The sequence below is a fragment of the Arvicola amphibius genome, chromosome 11 (assembly GCF_903992535.2).
Source record: "Arvicola amphibius chromosome 11, mArvAmp1.2, whole genome shotgun sequence".
Taxonomy (NCBI): Eukaryota; Metazoa; Chordata; class Mammalia; order Rodentia; family Cricetidae; genus Arvicola; species Arvicola amphibius.
The window spans coordinates 113060004-113079728 of record NC_052057.2 but is presented as its reverse complement, the minus strand read 5'-3'; positions in this window follow the sequence as shown (position 1 = coordinate 113079728).

The window sequence follows — 19725 nt, the reverse complement described above, 5'->3', positions numbered from 1 at the left end:
AGCGATGGAATGCCTGCTTAACGTGTGTGGACCCCAAGTTCAGTTCTCAGCACCATACAAGCAGACAAAAGCATGCCAAAACCAAACTTTAAAGCAGTAGGTAGCAGCAAGTGATAAAGAAATAGAGGTAGAGGGTGAAAATTAAGGACACAGAGACTAAAAGAAAATCAATCAAAGAGCCATTATCTTTGAGCAAATAAACAAGACTGGTGAGCACTGATAGTCAATCTAGCCAACAGAAAGAAAGGAGAAACCCAAATTAATACAAGAGATGAAAACAGCAGCTAAAGCAGAGTCCGGTGAAATCTAGATGATCATTGGGGAATACTTTGAAAACTCAAGGGTCTCAAATCCTGCAAAATATAGAAAAAAATGAATGCCTATACATGTATGATCTATCAAACTTAAATCAATAGGCTATAACTAATTTTAATACATCTCTAAAAAGCAATAAGATTAAAACAGTAATCAGGCTCTTAATAAAGAAAAGTCTAGGGATGGATAAATTTATTCTTGAATTCAATTCAACTTTTAAATAGTCAACAAACCGTAAACCACACAGGGAAGGAACACTACAATGTTAGCATTATCCTGATACCAACAGCAAAGATACAAATCTGTCGACAAACTTCTCTGATGAACATAGACACAAAAAGTCTTGCAAACCAAACTGAAGAACATCATACATCATGGCCATGTTGGTTGGGTTCATTATAGTGTGATACAAGGATGTTTCAACATATGCAAATTGATAAATGATATAAAAAATAGATGAAAAGACATAAGGCATATTCTATGACCAACTCAATCAGCGGAGAAAAGGCCCTTGGTAAGTTTGGCATCCCTTATGGTAAAGGTTCCAAAGAAGGTAGGGACAGAAGAAGCACACCTCAGCATGATAAAGGCTATATACACCAAGCCTATAGCCAGCGTTACACTGAACAGTGAAATCTTAGAGCATCTCCTGTAAATTCCAGAATAAGGTGAAGATGTCCATTTTCTCAGCCTTTATTTAGTATAGGGCTTGAGGTCTTGGCTAAAATAAGAGACAGAAATAAAAGGGATACAGATAGGAAAGGAGCTGTCCACAATTTGCAGATGATCTGACGCTCAAGAGACCCTAAAGACTCTACCAGAGAGGCCTTAGATCTGACAAAGACTTTCAGCCAAGTGGTAGGGTACAAAATGGGCATATAAAACCCAGTGGGAGAAATTGGGGTGGGGTTAGGGAATCCCATCAGAAATAGTTAAAAAAATAAAAACAGCCTAATCAAGAAGTGAAAGACCTCTACAATAAAAAGTTAAGACACCGAAACAAAAATTGAAGAAAAAAAACTAAAAGATGGAAAGATCTATGTTTATGGATTGTCAGAATTGATATCATGAAAATAATTTTATTAATCAAAGTGACTTTCAGATTCAAAACAACCCCCCTCAAAATTCAAATGACATCTTTTACAGAAGTAGGATTATAAAATTCATACAGAAGCACACACACACACAAAATAGAGTATAATTAGAATTTAGAATATAGAATAGGAGAACCAAGAAATAAATCACATGGCCACAAAGGTGTCAAATGCATACTTTGCAAATGACAGCCTCTCCAAGAAATGGTTCTGGGAAAACTGGATGTCCACATATAAAAGCCAAGAGTGGAACCTTATTTCTGCACGAAAATTTACTCAAATTGGATCAAAGACCTGCACGTGAGACCTGAAACTCCAGAGCTGCTAGAAGACAGCACTTGAAGATGCGAGCTCAGGTCAGGACGTCCGGGAAAGGACTTGGCAGCAGGAAGTCATCTCCAGAGCTCGTGAGTGGGACGCTCTGACTTAGGCACAGGGTCAGTCTGCAGAGTGAGCAGCCTGCAGGGGTGGAGGGAAGCCGGGTCCAAGGTACATCAGGTCAGCCATTAACACCTAGAGACTTCAAGAGGCTCCAATGGTTGAACTCCACCCTCTCAGTCGATCAATGAATGAGTGATGTTTTGAATGAAAGAAATTCAATAAGTGTTTGAAATATTTTTAATACCCTTATCCTTCAGGGAAATGAAAATTCTTGGTGCTTTGGAGGCAGAATGGCTGCCGTAAAGGAAACCTATGACAGGAATTGCAGCAGTGAGGAGAGGGATATAAATAGATGCGGCCACTGTGAAATCGATAGGGGACTCATCAGAAACTGAAAACATGCCTACCATTTGATCTAGCTACACCAGCAATAGGAATAGACCTAAAAGAATCTGTTCCGCACCCACGGAGATTTTTACACCTCTGTTTTTAGCACTGTACAACTCACAATGGCAAAGATATGGAATAAGATCCCTCACCAAGAAAATTGTAGTACACATGGAAGTTTTATGCAGCTGTACATAACAAAAAGGGTCTTTCTCTTGTTTTAGTTCTGTTATAATTGATTTTGAGACAAGATCTTGCTTAGCCAAGGATGAATTGGGACTCCCTTTATAGTTGAGACTGGTTTTAAGTTCCTGACTCAGTTCCCTGCCCTCTCACCCTCTCATGACACTCTGGGTCCTGGGGTTACAGGTGTGTGCCCCACGGCAGGCCTACACTCAAAGCGTTCAATTCAAGGTCAGCATGGAAAAGAAAGTGTGTCCCATATAGAGCAGTTCAGAAATGCAGATACCCGGAACCAAGGAAGATATAAAAAGAGAACTAAACAAAGGATAAGTGAATCAATTGACCTAGCAGACAATGTGTGGGATGTTTATACCCCATGAGTAAATAAAACAAATGCAGGCCGTTCAAGGGGAGGAGCTGGGGACATTGTTCCGAGGCGTCTGTATTTTACATGAAGCAGTGCGATGTTACTAAAAACTGGACTTAGATTGGTGGCAAAAGTACATTTTAACCCAGGCCGTCCTTAGAAGTGCCTTTCTGCCTTCCTCCACCCTCTCTCGCCTGCCTTTCTTCTTCCTTTTGAGGCGGTCTCACCATGTATGTAGCCCAGGTGGCTGGGGGCTCCCTGTGTAGACCAGGCTGACAGTGAATGCTGAGATGGACTTTTCAGTGCCACATTTGCCCTTCCAGTCTGGGCGGGACTGGCCCCATCAGTGTGTCTCCTGCCTCCATCGTTCCTCTGTCCTTCCTGTGCCTATAGAAAAACAAAACAAAGCAAAACAGCTCTCACCTCAAAGGAACAGAAGAGATCATCTGTTCTGGAGTTAAATATGAGTGGCCAGGGCCCAGGAAGACAGATCCACGCACCCAAATGTCATCTTCCAACATGGTCCCAGTTCCGCGCCGTTTCGCAGCAACAGAACAAGGGAAGTTGTAGCTCAAGACACTTTTCAGATCCATGAGTGGAAGCGTCAAGTAGGCAGGTTCCGGAGAAGCCCGAGTCTCAGCACCAGGCCTCGGATGATGACTGACAGCAGTCCCAGCCTTCTGGGTGTGGGAAATGGGGTCTGTCTAGGCATTCCAAAGGGCTTATCTAGTGGTCACTAGGATGTCAGGTCGGGTACAGAGGAAGACAGTAGATGGCTAATAAGGAGGCTGAAGATGGTCCAAGATAACTGGTCTCTGGACTTGCAGCATTCCAACCTGGCTGCGTCATTGACGCTCTCACCAGTGAACCAGCCTTTGTGATCACAGCCGAGTTCAGCAAGACCAAAGCCCCCCACTGCCCCCACCACACACACCCTATACCACTGTCTTTACCGTAACTACTGCATGGTCAGGTAGAGAAAGCTTGGAGAACTTTACACCCTCTATCCCCAAGCTGAGGAAGCTTACACAAGCTAGCCAATCCCAAACCTACTTGTTCTGTATCACCCCCCGCCCCGCCATGGTGCTTCATTTTGAGGTCTCTTGTTGCCAGGCATTACCGCCTTGGGTCACAAAACTGTCTTGTCTGTGTAGCACTAGGCACGTGCTCATCTGTTGGTCTGACTAGACATCTAATATTTCTATGAACAAGCCAGCTTTAGAATGCTCACATATCAAAAAAGACAGAGAAAGCGAAACTCTGCTAACGGTAATATGATCTAGAATCACTATATTAAATCTAGATAAACTGTACCAAGGAAAGATAAAGCTTATAAACCATTGTATGAGCATTATGATGTAATAAGGTTTCTATAGTCTTTTGTTTTTTATTTTGTTTTTAATTTTGAAGAATTGGTCTTACTGTGTATCCCAGGATGGTCTCAAATTTACATTACCCCCTGAGCCCTGGGACGGTAGGTGTGTGCAGCCACGCCTGTCCTCTTGGCAATTAAAACAGCAACAATAGCAACAACCTTTGTCGTTTAAAGTCCCTGCTTTTCCATATAAAGCATTAAAGTAAGAAAGATAATTAATGCTCTGGCACTTAGACTCTCTCATCTGCCAGCATAAGGCAATAGGTTGAAAGGATATTGTGGTTTTGTTTTGCAGTTATATATGGTGTGTATGAGTAAAAGGTAGGAAGAAGGGAATTACAGAGGTTCCCAGAGACTGCGCAGGTCTGGGGCACTAAGACTGAGAACAATGGGATCTGCACAAGGCTGAGCAGCGGACAGGGAGAGCTGTTCTCACACTGACGATGCTGGTGGAAACAATTGCCTTTTCATCGCTTACGTTAGCTGTGACTCAAATCCAGAAACAGAACAGAGCTTGACCGTGTTTTCTCTTTGTGCTGCGGGCCTTGTACTGACATTCTGCTTGGCCATCAGGCAGGGACCTGAGCCAGGCTGCCACGGCGCCAGAGGTGAGACTGGCTCTTCCTGTAGGCTAAGATAGAGGAAGGCTTCACATTTGAAAACTCAGATGTTCAGCAACTCTTTTTATACAGTCCGAATTCGACGGACCAGCCCCCAAGGCCAAGGCCATCATTTTGTACATTCAGGTTAGGTTGAAGAGGCTGTCTTCTCCATGGTGGGTATATGCAGGCTACTGTATGGGAGTGGTATGATATGGGATTGCTGTAGGTGCACACACATTGATCATGACTCCCGTTAAATATATAGTGCTAACTGATGTTCTGACTGTAAACTCCTTCCGGCTCATGTAAGAATGCTTTTAACTTGCTTGGATGTATTTATTTTCTTGAGTGTCTATGGCTCTCTCATGTATGATTCCAGGGATGACCAGCCAAGCTAATTTTAGACAGACAGATAGATACCCTTTTTTCTTTATCTTTTCCCCTTTTTTCTTGTTTTTTGTTTTGTTTTGTTTTGTTTTTTGTTTTAGACAGGGTTTCTCTGTGTAGCCCTGGCTCTCATAGAACCAGCTCTGCAGACCAGGTTGACCTCAAACTCACTACCTCTGCCTCCCAAGTGCTGGGATTAAAGGTGTGCACTACCACCACCCAGCTGGACACCTTTCTTTCTATCATGACCATGAATAAAAGCTCATCTAAAAATTCTATTGTTCATTATTCATAGAGTTGATGTCTCCAAAACACGGGAGAGTGCCAGAGTGTTCTGCTGTGGTTTGGGGTGACCTTTGTTGATGAGCACTGCTTTCCAGCAGAGCATGTTGGCTGAACCCTATAATTCCATCTTTGCAAGGCTTGAGGCAGGAGGACTGAAAGTTCAAGATCAACTTGGCCTACATAGCAAGACCCTGTATCACTTCCCTGAGCCTCCCCAAGACACCTCCTCTTATTCTTCAGTTTTGTCTTTTAAAGGTCCCACCAAAGCAACTACAGATTTAATGCAATCCGCATCAAAATTCCAACACAATTCTTTACAAACCTCCAGAGTAAAATTTCCAACTTCATATGGAAAAGCAAAACAAATCCTGACCGATAGAAGAACTGCTGGAGGTCCCACCATTCCCAATTCCAAGTTGTACTACAAAACTACAGTAATAAAAACCACATGGTATTGGTATAAAAGTAGACAGACCCATTGATCAATAAATAGAATTAAAGTCCCAGACATAAATCTGCACATATGAAAACCTGATTTTTGATAAAGAAACCAGCAATATGCACTGGAAAAAAAGACAGCATCTTCAACAAATAGTGCTGATCAAACTGGATGTCTGCATGTACAAGAATGAAAATAGATCCATATTTATCATCCTGAACAAAACTCAAGCCCACATGGATTAAAGATCTCAACATAAAGCCTGGAGAGCAGAGGTTAAGAGCACTGGCTGCTCTCCCAGAGGTCCTGAGTTCAATTCCTAGCAACCACTTGATGGCTCACAACCATCTATAATGAGATCTGGTGCTGTCTTTTGGTGTGCAGGTATACATGCAGGCAGACCACTAATAAATAAATAAATCTTTTAAAAAATCCTTAGCATAAAACCAGATGCATTGAACCTAGTAGAAGAGAAAATGGGGTATAGCCTTGAACACATTAGCATAGGCAGTGTCTTTCTGAACGGAACACCTATACTACAGGCACTAAAATTGACAGTTAACAAATGGGACCTCATGATACCGAGATGCCTCTGTAAGGCAAAGGACACCATCAATCAGACAAAACAGCAGTCTACAGAATGGCAAAAGATTTCTACCAACTCCATATCTACCAACTCCAGACTAATATCCAAAATATATGAAGAATTTAAGAAAGTAAATATCAAAAATCCAAATAATCTAATTAGAAATAGGGTACAGATTTAAACAGAGAATTCTCAATAAAGGAATCTCGAATGGCTGAGAAACACTTAAAGAAATATTTAACATTCTTAGACATCAGGGAAATGCAAATCAAAACTACTTTGAGATTCCATCTTTCACCTGTCAGAATGGCTAAGATCAATAACACAAGTGACAGCTCATGCTGGAGAGGATGTGGAGCAAGGGAAAACTTCATCCATTGCTGGTGGGAGTGCAAACTTGTACAATCACTATGGGAATCAATATGACGGTTCCTCAGAAAGTTGGGAATCTACCTCAAGACCTACGTATACCACTCTTGGGAATACACCAAAAATATGCTTCATCCTACTAAAAGGATACTTGCTTAACCATGTTCATTGTGGCTTTATGCAAAAGAGCCAGAAGAGTCCTCAATGGATAAAAAAATGTGGTACATTTACACAATGGAATATTACTTAGCTATTAAAGAAATGACATCATGAAATTTGCAGGCAAATGGATGGAACTAGAAAAAAATTACCCTGAGTAAGGTAATCCAAATCCAGAAAGACAAATATGCTCTGTATTCACTTACTTAAAAGTGGATGTTAGCCATTAAGTAAATGATAACAAAGTTACAATCAGTAGACCTGGAGAGGTTAGGTAAAAAGGAGGGGTCTTGGGGGATGCATGGATCTTCCAGGGAGGAAGAAATAGAATAGATTTTAATGGCAGACTGGGCAAGGGTGGGAACAGGAGGGAGCATGGGATCAGGTGGCAGGGGAGATGGGATGGAGAGAGTGGGGGGGAGAGATGGCTGGAATTGGGGGCCACTTGGAGTGTGGTATATAAACCTAGTACAGTAGAAACATTCTGGAATTTATTAAGGTGATTCTAGTGAGGACTCCTAGGAATGGAGGATATGAAATCTCAGGACTAGGTTGCATTCAACTGAGTTGTTGGCCAAGGGGGTCCCATGAAAATCCCCCAAACAACTCAGACTGTTGCCAAGACAAAGGATTGCACTTCACAAACTGAAGGCGAGCCACACTGTCAAGAACAACACCCACACAGTTGGCTGAACTTGGAGAAAACGTGCTGGTTCCTTTACATGGAGTCTTTACCCCTATGTTCTGGTCTCTGGTGAGGGAGGCATTCTGCAGGCTATTGAAAGAGAAATGCAGACACTAGCCCAGCCACAACACCTTTGACCTAAAATCTGTCCTGTGCCAATGGCCACGGCAGAGGAGCAGCAGGTGGCAACTGAAATTCATGGTGTCTCTCCACCAGGAGGCAACTCCCTTATGGGTGAATCTCGCTTAGGCAAGGCCACGGACTACAAACCCCAGAATGCCTTTTGCTTCTGCTGTCCCTTTACAAGTTCATGGTGTGAGTGGGTGTGGGAAGATCTCCACTGCCTGTAATATAGTGTGTTTATATCTCTTGGAAACATTCTATTCTACTGGGCACTTTTATCTGTGGATTGTCAAGAAGATGACCCCTCCCTAAGCTGTACTGTCTAAATTAATAATAATAATGATAACCTATACAGAGTTTTGATGGATAAAAATAAATACAAGGATATGCTTCACAGCCAGGGCCTATGAGTTTCATCTACGGGGCTGCATAGATTGTAGCTCCAGTTAATGATTAAGATAAAACAATTGAGTGCCAGTAGCCCAGCTAGTTTAAATTCTTTTAACCCTAATGTTGGGAGATGTGTTCACAGGTTTCGGAGTGCATCGCAGCTGAAACCAAGCTTTGAAAATAACAAAGTTAGCCAGGTGGTGGTGGCGCGTGCTTTTAACCCCAGCACTTGGAAGGCAGAGGCAGGTGGATCTCTGTGAGTTGGAGATCAGCCTGGTCTACAGAGCAAGGTCCAGGACAGCCAGAGCTGTTACACAGAGAAACTCGAAAAAAGAAAAAAAAGATTCCATATAAAATTACCTTTCAAGATAAGTAATAAAGTAATTGGCCCTTTCTTTAAATGCAGCCTGCCAGTAAAAGGACTGACCAGAACACCTTGTTTGCCTGCACAGTTAATTAATTAGTATTTATTTTATATATTTTTTAATTGATTTCATTGAGCTATACATTTTTCTCTGCTCCCCTCCTTTTCTCTCCCCTCCCCTTCAACACTCTCTCATGGTTCCCATGGTCCCAGTTTACTCAGGAGATCTTGTCTTCTTCTATTTCCTATGTAGATTAGATCCATGTATGTCTCTTAGGGTCCACATTGTTGTCTAGGTTCTCTGGGATTGTGATTTGTAGGCTGGTTTTCTTTGCTTTATGCTTAAAAGCCTCTTATGAGTAGTCAAGATAATTGTCTTTCTGGGTCTGGGTTACCTCACTCAATATGATGTTTTCTACTGCTATCCATTTGTCTGCAAATTTCAAGATGTTATTTTTTTCTGCTGTGTAGTACTCCATTGTGTAAATGTACCACACTTTCCTTATTCATTCATCGGTCAAGGGGCATTTAGGTTGTTTCCAGGTTCTGGCTATGACAAACAATGCTGCTATGAACATAGTTGAGCACATGTCCTTGTGGCACAATTGAGCATCCTTTGGATATATACCTAAAAGTGGTATTGCTTGGTCTTGAGAAAAGTTGTTTCGTAATTTTCTGAGAAATCACCATACTGATATCCAAAGGGGCTGTACCAGCTTGCACTCCCACCAGCAATGGAGGAATGTTCCCTTTACCCCACAACCTCTCCAGCATAAGTTGTCATCAGTGTTTTTGATCTTGGCCATTCTTACAGCTATAAGATGGAATCTCAGAGTTATTTTGATTTGCATTTCTCTAATGGCTAAGGATGTTGAATATTTCCTTAAGTGTCTTTCAGCCATTTTAGAATCCTCTGTTGAGAGTTCTCTGTTTAGGTCTGCACTCCATTTTTTATTGGATTATTTGTTCTTTTGATGACCAGTTTCTTGAGTTCTTTGTATATTTTGGAGATCAGACCTCTGTCTGATGTGGGGTTGGTGAAGATTTTTCCCCTTCTGTAGGCTGCTGTTTTGTCTGGTTAGCCATGTCCTTTGCTCTACAGAAGCTTGTCAGTTTCAGAAGGTCCCATTTATTAAATGTTTCTCTCAGTGTCTGTGCTACTGGGGTTATATTTAGGAAGTGGTCTCCTGTGCCAACACATTCAAGTGTATTTCCCACTTTCTCTTCTATGAGGTTCAGTGTGGCTGGATTTATGTTGAGGTCTTTGATCCATTTGGACTTGAGTTTTGTGCATGGTGATAAATATGGGTCTATTTTCATTCTTCTACCTGTTGATATTCAGTTATGCCAGCATCACTCGTTAAATATGCTTTCTTTTTTCCATTTGATATTTTTTGCTTCTTTGTCAAAAATCAGGTGTTCATAGGTGTGTGGATTAATATCCGGGTCTTCTATTTGGTTCCATTGGTCCTCCTGTCTGTTTTTATGCCAATACCAGGCTGTTTTCAGTACTGTAGCTCTGTAGTAGAGTTTGAAGTCAGGGATTGTGATGCCTCCAGAAGTTCTTTTATTGTACAGGATTGTTTGGCTATCTTGGGTTTTTTGCTTTTCCATATGAAGTTGAATATTGTTCTTACGAGGTCTTTGAATAATTTTGCTGGGATTTTGAAGGGCATTGCATTGAATCTGCAGATTTCTTTTGGTAAGATTGTCATTTTTACTATATTAATTTTACCTACCCAAGAGCATGGGAGATCTTTCCACTTTCTGGTGTCTTCTTTAATTTCTTTCTTCAAAGATTTAAAGTTCTTGTCATACAAGTCTTCCACTTGTTTGGTTAAAGTTACTCTGAGATATTTTATGCTATTTGTGGCTATTGTGAAGGGTGTTATTTCTCTGATTTCTTTATCAGCCCATTTATCATCTGTGTAAAGGAGGGCTACTCATTTTTTTAGTTATTCTTGTATCTTGCTACATTACTGAAAGTGTTTATGAGTTGTAGAAGTTCCTTGGTGGAATTTTTTGGCATTGCTTATATAAACTATGATATCATCAACAAATAGTGAGAGTTTGACTTCTTCTTTTTTGATTTGTATCCCCTTGATCTCCTTTTGTTGTCTTTTTTTTTTTTTTTTTTGGTTTTTTCGAGACAGGGTTTCTCTGTAGCTTTGGAGCCTGTCCTGGAACTAGCTCTTGTAGACCAGGCTGGCCTTGAACTCACAAAGATCCACCTGTCTCTGCCTCCTGAGTGCTGGGATTAAAGGCGTGCGCCACCACCGCCCGGCTCCTTTTGTTGTCTTATTGCTCTAGCTAGGACCTCTAGAACTATATTGAATAGATATGGAGAGAGTGGACAACCTTGTCTTGTTCCTGATTTTAGTGGGATCGCTGCCACACAGTAAATTTATAACAAGCTGCTTGGGTATGAATTTATGTGGGTTCTTGGGATAATTTGCTTTTCACCTATAGTATGTAACATGTTTAATATTAAGGGATATGAAAAACATGATGTTTTTACTATTTGCTTTATATTCATTATAATCATTCACTTGAAAAACAGAATGCAACCACATTGTAATTCCTATATTGCACGAAAAACTTTGTTGGAGTAAATTAGCTGTAGGAAAAAAGTATACAGAAGAGAAGAGAAAGAACAGAGAAAGAATACAGAACGTTGTTGCGGGTAGCATGGTGTGGGTGTGTGGGTTCACGTGGGTCCGTGTAATGAAGACTCAGAGACACTTTGAGGATGAATTTAGCCTTTGTGGAGGCAGGGGGCCCCACCTCTGTGGACTGAGGTAGTTTCCCTTTGCCTCTTGGGCAATTTTATGTTTTCCTATATTATATTTTTTCCTACTTTATCCAGTAGATTTCCATATGCTCAAAACAACCTGAATAGAGCTTCCAAAAATACAATGCTAACTGCAAATACATGATTCATGAGGGTCCATGGCTTTCTGGGATTCCTCTGACCAAGTTTGCATAGGCTTTGTATCCATGGGAAACTATCAGACATGATTCACACAGGACAACAAAAGATATCTGTAACACAAAGGATGGATCAAGTCTGGGTAGGTCAGGTATGGCCCAGCCAGGGTTCATGGCTAGCCGAGCTGGCTTGCTGTCCCTCTGAAGCCAGGCCGGCTGAACACTCTGCCACAGAACTCGAGAGAAAAGAAGACTAAAGAAGAAAGCCATCAAGAGAGTGTGTGGATGTTTCTTTTTCAAAATCTCCTTCAGATAGAAGAGTCTAGCTTATGCTGACTCCACGGGTTCCTCTCAGAGCCCTGACCCCCTAGACAGCAGTAGTCTGGCAAAAGGGAATGGATCTGGAGGTGGGAAGTAACTGGGTGGAGTGGAAAACGGGGAAACTATAATCAGGAGGTATACCGTATGAGAAAAGAAACTATTGTTTTAAAAGTGCTTTTAATTTATTTTGGCAGGATTTCAGGGGAAGTAAAGAAACCCAACAGTATGCTCACCCTTCTGTTCATCATTCACACCATCTAGATCTGTGCTTTCTCAGACTTAAGTACGATTGGAAGTACTCAAATCAGGCACTGGTCTTTGCTTTTCCTTCTTATCCTTGGCTACAGGAAGACCTTTGAAAAGTGGAAGCCAGATTGTCCCAGCATGTTCTAGTTTCTCTCTCCTGATGAATATGCAAGACCTCTGTCCTAGTTTCTCCTTCCTGAGGGTAAGAGGTCACCAGCTGCTAGCACATGGGGAGATTTTGTAGTCACAGAGGTAAATGCCCAAGAGCAAAGGAAGCCGAAGATAGGCAGGGGAGCCTGTGGGATAGTTGATTTCCTGCATACCTCATTACCATACAACACTATTTCTGTGGAATGTTAGGAAAATCTAGTTTATGGTGACAAGGTAGATGAGCCCTGTCTGGAACAGGAGCGGAGGTCAGGGTAGAAGACGCAGAGGGATGTGCTCATGTTATATGTGATAGAGATGGGGATATATCATACGCCATGAATTGGACATCTTAAATTATACCTCAATAATGTAGCCCTTGCTGTCCAGGAACTCACTCTGCAGACCAGGCTGACCTTGAACTCACAGGGATCCACCTGCCTCTGCCTCCCGAGTGCTGGGATTAAAGGCATGTGCCACCTGGCTCTAAATTTTAAGAACAGAGAAATGTACCATCCCCGCTTAAACAGGCAGGTGAGCCACGGTAGTGAATGGAGCTGGCTTTGCTGTTATTTCCTTCCTGCCTTTCCTGGGCCCTGGAGCCCTTTGCTGTTGATCCACAGCCACAGTCATCCCGCCAAGAGAAGCAGCTCCGTGGAATAGGCAGATTGCTTTGCTCTTTTTCCAATTCTTGCTTTCCCCGAGGCTCCAAGATGCTGAGAAAGTTGGCAACAAAACATTATAATAAGATCTGGAGCTGATTTCCTCTCCATCTCCATCCTAGATCACCTGGAGACCCCAGGGAGACATCCTGGAAGCCCAGACTCTAGGTTTCCATGTCTATCTCAACAGGACACCATGTCTGTCACTGCCGTTCTGCTGGGACAGAAAAACAACTCTTGTCCTGACTCCGAAGCCCACAGCAGCGAGTGATGGGGAGAGACCAGGCCTCGTGATGCTTGTGTTTCTCCACCCACCACCTCCTCTAAGAACATCCCTCACCCTTTAGCACATCCCCGAACTCACTCACAGCAGAAAAGTGCTTTTACATGGTTTTATTAATCCCAAAGATTCATGACTGATATAAAATTTATTAGAGCAAATTAAAATCATTGCACGACTTAATTTTGACTTTAAGGACATTTCTAAAGGGAATTATTTTCCTGGACAATTTAATAAAACTGCTAACCCTCCTGCACAGTGGGTGGGAGTTTGCTCGCACCTGCAGAGTTGCTCTCCGGGCCTCCCTCGTGTATAAGCCCCTGCACCTTCACTTGCCATCCCAGGGCAGGAAAGTGACTGGAAAGTTTTAGCTCAGTTTGTAAGGGATATGTTTATCATTTTAGTTATATATAAAACTTTGCAGACTCAGTGATTAATGTCCAAAGTTATTACAGCAAGTTCCAAAATGAAGAATTATATTAAAATTGAAATGTGAAATCTTTCTTTCACTCGGTCAGGAAATACATCTACTATATAATTCTAAAAATTTCAGTCAACTTGTAATCTGGTCCAGTGAAAGGGTGTAATCATATGACCTTTTGTGAATGTCTTTATGAGTCAACATTGTTCAAAGGAAATGATACTAAATCCATTGTCTTTTTTAACACTAGGAAAATGATGGGAGGTGCATGGGTTAGAAACCATCTTGCTTACAAGACCACAGGAGGAGAGCAGAAGTTTATATCACCGACATGGGCTACCATGCTGGAACCTAGTGACTTCTTGTTTCATAATGGGATTCTCTCCATGGAAAGAAATCTTAAGGCACAAAGGTCTTTGGAGACAGCAGCAATGTAGACCTGCAGAGAACATGCTTTTTCAGCACCAGAGCCCAAAGGTTGGACCCACTTACAGCACCATTGAGAGGAAAACATCTTAGGTGTCACTGGCCTTAAGAAGAGCACTGTGACTGGGTGATGGTGGCACATGCCTTTAGTCCAAGCACTCATGAGGCAGTCAGGTGGATCTCTGTAAGTTCGAGGCCAGCCTGTCTTACAGTGTAAGTTCTAGGACAGTCAGGGCTGTTACACAGAAAAACAAAAACAAACAAACAAAAAACAAACCAAAAAAGAAGGAGAAGGAGGAGGGAGAGGAGGAAGAAGAAGGAAGAGGAAGAGAAGGAGAAGAAGAGCTTGTTAGGATTTGGCCTGAGACAGGGTGCAGGCAGGAGTGGGATGTGCTCCCATGTCACCTAGCGGGGTGGGGGGCATTTCACTTGGCTGGATTCCCACCTAACACCTGGCAAAATACACATAATGGATGCTATATTAGTCAAGGGTTTCTTGAGAACAGAACCAACTGAGCGTGCACACGCATGCACACACACACATATCTATGCACACATATTTTGGGAATTGGCTCATATAATTATAAAGCCCCAACATTTCCCAAGTTCACTAGTCAAAAGGGAGAAGGCTGGCAGGTGGGAGAGCTGGCACTGAGGTCATGAGAACTGGAGATCAGGCCTGCACCTCTCTTGGGCACCATAGGAGAGCCGGATGCCCCGGCCCCAGCCCCGGCCCCTGCCCCACCCTATCCCCCCCAGCTGTAGCACTCAGAAAACTGGGCCCTGCATCTTGCCCGGGCAGCACAGCAGAACTGACTCTGTTGTAGAGGCGGGTGAGGGGGTGTGTGATCCAACCCCGAGAACGTGAGTGTGAGCCCCTAACCCCCTGTGGCAGGTGGTAGAGGTCGCCCTGAGGTTACGAGATGGAGAAAGCTGGCCCCACTTCTCACCTGCTCCAGCACTCAGGAAGAATGGCCCCTGCATCTGAGTGTACAACGCAGTAAAGCTGACCGAGGTGGGGTAGGTGTAGGTCAGCTGCGCCCCCCCCCCCACCAGGATAAGAGGATAGAACCCGCCCCACCCCTTGCTGCTTCCTGCACAGGGTGAGCAAGCCAGGTTACGCTGGAGAGCTCACCGGGGTGATGGGGATAAGGGGGAGCTGGCAGGCTGACCAACGCTGGAACCACGCAGGCCCAGAACCAAAGTTATGAGTTAGCTCACCCCAACATCGACTCCATCTGTGATCTTCTGGAACACGTGAGGGTCCGGTCCTGCAGATCCAAAGCAGTAGGATCTTCATGACACAGGACAATAGGATATCCAAGAGGAGTACCAGATATCGGTAGTGTAGCAGAAACCAGAGCCCTCAGAACAGACCAATGACTCATTGCAATGAACATTCGCAAGTAAAGACGTATGGGCTAAAAGGTAAACTGTGATTCACTGTGACACGCTACATCTCCCACTGAGCCATCTCCCCACTCCCCAGTGAGGATTTCTTCAGGCAAGAACATACCTCTTACCCAAGTATGATAAGAATAATGTCTTTTTAATCATAAGAGGGTGAGAAGTGGCATTCAAATAAATAGCAAGTTTCCCTGGCTCTATACTATTGCCGAACATAGAGGTATCCAGGAATGGGCAGGGCTAGGGTTAGCCATTTATACCACAGGCAAACTGTTCTGTTTGCTGTGGAAGGTGCCAGTTATTACACCTGCTTCTTTTCATGACAGAAAAATAATATATTTTATTTTTTTACTTGAGACATTTTTGATCTTCAGTGAGTACTGCTTTTCTTTTTATCTCCTCATTCTTAATAAAGGCATGAGTTTATGAATAACTTTCTGATATTAAAGCAAACATGAACTTACTCAGGAGGGAACTCTGTGAAGCTGTTGGATTAGAAATAAAGTAAATTATAGTGTTGGAGTTTTTGAGCTGATACTAGGAACTGAGGTCTGCTATTTTACAAAGCTTACGGCGTTTTTAACTTTACAAAATGTCAGGACTTGTTGTGAGCTTACATTTCAGATAAAGTATCCTCTATAAAATTGTGTTTGCAGTGCATGTTTTGAAGACAGAAATAGGCATTTCTGTAAAGACAGACTCTGGAGTGAACCTGTAAGTGGAATCAAGTCATTTAAATCTAATTCCTCACGAAACATCAACAATTGTGAACTCGTTTTCAAAAGGAAATGGGCTTCCAACTTCTTGTTCTTTTGCGTTTTTATTATACTTATGAGCACACATTTCAAAAGTTGATGGTAGTTAGAGTGATATCTTCACACACACATACATTGTGCATGGATCATTTCAGATTTGAATTAGGACTAAGTTTATGTCTAAAGGGAAGTTAGCCTTTAGAGCCTTCGGTGTGTTATTCATACCACAAAACACTAGAGGGTGCTGTTTCTTGAGGCATCAACCAGAAAGCCTGCTCCAGAAATCGGTTTACTGTGTTTTAGAAACGCGGTACCTTTACTTTCTGGTGATTAGTGAAGTTTAACTTCATGAATAAGCACCAACAGTGAACATGGACACGGACCCAGTGGGGAAGCGGTGTGTTGAGAAGGATGCTGGAAAAAGTGAGGGAGTCCTCCTGGTTTCCAGTAAACCTGAAGGCTCTGTGCATTCCAGGTCTGGCCAGTCACCTCCTTTCGAATGTGATCTTTTCCTGCGATGGACATGCGGTGACAGGGGGATGGCATGAGATCACAACACTGTCAAAGAGAGCAAAGCATGCTTTTTCAAAGAGTCACGAGAAACCAGTGAATCTGGCAAGGAGGCCAGATTCACAGAGGGGGCGTGGCTATGAAGTTCCCCTGTGGCAGGGAACACAGGGTTGGTTCCTCTACTGACCTGTGGGCTTGATCTGCATTAGCATCTAGCTGGTTGAATTAAAAGGAATCTCTTTTGGGGACCCTGCTTTTGACTCCAGCAGGGTGCCCAGGTGAGAATTTTTCTCTTAGAAGCTAGTTTTAGCGACTCAAGCCTTTTTCCTGTATAAACAGTTAATTTCCTGGGCTATGATCAGTTGAAACCAAGGTATAAAAGGGTAAATACAGCCGGACGGTGGTGGCGCACGCCTTTAATCCCAGCACTCAGGAGGCAGAGGCAGGCGGATCTCTGAGTTCGAGGCCAGCCTGGTCTACAAGAGCTAGTTCCAGGACAGGCTCTAGAAACTACAGGGAAACCCTGTCTCAAAAAACAAAAAAAAAAAAAAAAAAAAAGGGTAAATACAGAATATTAGTAGCCTGTTAAGTCATTAAGTCAAAGCAGAAGACCAGTAGATTACAGCTTCCTGAGTCTGCAGTTAGAGCAGAAATATTACCTCACGTATGAGGCTCCTTTCACATCAGTGACTACTGTCAATAAAGTTTGTGGGGGATTATTTCTATGTAGATTTTGGCTATGAGAACAAAGGCTTGGCTGAATCCCCTTTACACTGTGGCTTCATGGTTTTGGGGAGGTATCCGGTTGTCCTACAGGAAACGCTTCTGGGATACTATAGAAGAGAGAAATGCCATGATTTCACAAGATGTCTACAGAATTGACAGTGACTTTTCCAAAGGATAGATGTTTCCACAGCTCCACAGAAAACAGGTTCTCCAGGTGGAGTGTGCGTATACACTCCATGGATACCATGGATAGTCCAGTAGATCTGTCGGCTGTACATTTACTGTATAATACTTGTGGGCTCACTGCAGGCTGCAAGGAAAAAAAAGGGCAAGTAACATGTAAAGACAGACCTATCAGAATTACACCTGACTTCTCAATGGAAATCATGAAAGCCAGAAGGTCCTGGGCGGATGTGCTGCAGACACTAAGAGATCACGGATGCAAGCCCAGACTACTATACCCAGCAAAGCTTTCAATCACCATTGATGGAGAAAACAAGACATTACATGACAAAATCAGATTTAAACAATACCTATCCACAAATCCAGTCTAACAGAAAGCACCAGAAGAAAACCTCCAACCCACAGAAGCTAGCTGCACCCACAAAAATACAGACAACAGATAACCTCACACCAGCAAACCCCAAGGAAGGAAAAAACATAAACACCACCATCAAAAAATAACAGGAACTAACAATCACTCATCATTAATATCTCTTAATATCAATGGACTCAATTCACCTATAAAAAGACACAGGCTAACAGAATGAATATGAAAACAGGATCCAGCCTTCTACTGTATACAAGAAACACACCTCAACCTCAAAGACAGACATTACCTCAGAGTAAAGGGTTGGGAAAAGATTTTCCAATCAAATGGACCTCAGAAACAACCGGGTGTAGCTATCCTAATACACATCTAATATATCTAACAGAATAGACTTCAAACAAAAGTCAGTCTGAAGAGATGGAGGACACTTCATACTCATTACAGGAAAAAAATCCATCAAGATGAAGTCTCAATCCTGAACATCTTTGCCCCAAATACAAGAGCACTTGCATATGTAAAAGAAATATTACTAAAACTTAAATCACACATCAAACCCCACACACTAATAGTAGGAGATTTCAACAACCCATTCTCGCCACAGGACTGGTCAGTCAGAAACTTAACAGAGAAATAAGAGAACTAACAGATGTCATGCCTCAAATGGATTTAATAGACATCTACAGAACATTCCACCCAAACACAAAAGAATATATCTGCTTCTCAGCACCTCATGGAACCCTCTCTAAAATAGATCATATATTCAGTAACAAAGCAAACCTCAACAGATACAAAAAAATTGAAATAACCCCCTGTATCTTATCAGATCACCATGGCTTAAAGCTAGAATTCAACAGCAACACTAATTGCAGAAAGCTTACAAACTCATGGAAAATAAACAGTGCTGAATTGAATCACCCCTGGGTCAAGGAAGAAATAAAGAAATTAAAGACTTCCTAGAATTCAATGAAAATGAATGCACAACATACCCAAAGCAATGGGACACATTGAAAGCAGTGCTAAGAGGAAAGTTCATAGCACTAAGTGCCTGCATAAAGAAATTGGAGAAATCTCACACTAGCAACTTAACAGCACACCTGAAAGCTCTAAAACAAAAACAAATATCAGCATTTTAAAGCTTTTGTTATGTAATTGGATTTTGCAAAATTACACAAATTGCATGAGGCTAGTCCACAGAAGGAAAGACAGGGTTATCGTCCAGATTATGTGAAGAACACAGAGGCCTTGGCTGAGAATATAATAAAACCGGTTGGTTCGTGAGAATTAAATTTTTTTCTAGAAACAATATCTAGCTCAGACCCTGATTGCCCATGGGTCTGTTGGTTGCATATGGGCTGTTAAGGACAACCATGCCGGCATTCACTTGACTTCTTAGTGGAGGGAATGATGAGCCGATTTTTCTTGGGTTTCCTATTCTTCCCTGAGGCTTCTGCTTAATTGGACTGAAGGAGCAGTACAAACACCATTTTGAAAAAGAACTCCATTTTATTTTTATTTATTTATTTATTATGTATACAATATTCTTTCTGCGTGTATGCCTGAAGGCCAGAAGAGGGCACCAGACCTCATTACAGATGGTTGTGAGCCACCATGTGGTTGCTGGGAATTGAACTCAGGACCTTTGGAAGAGCAGGAAATGCTCTTAACTTCTGAGCCATCTCTCCAGCCCAAGAACTACATTTTAGACAGGACCTAACTAGGGGGCTGAATGCAGTTCAGTGAAGTCATAAACATTCCCAAGAAACTGTACCAGCCCTGGTCAAAGTGACCCACCGGGGTGTCCAAACATCTGCTTGCTTTGAACGTTCTTGTAGGTACCTGATTAACCACTGTTTTG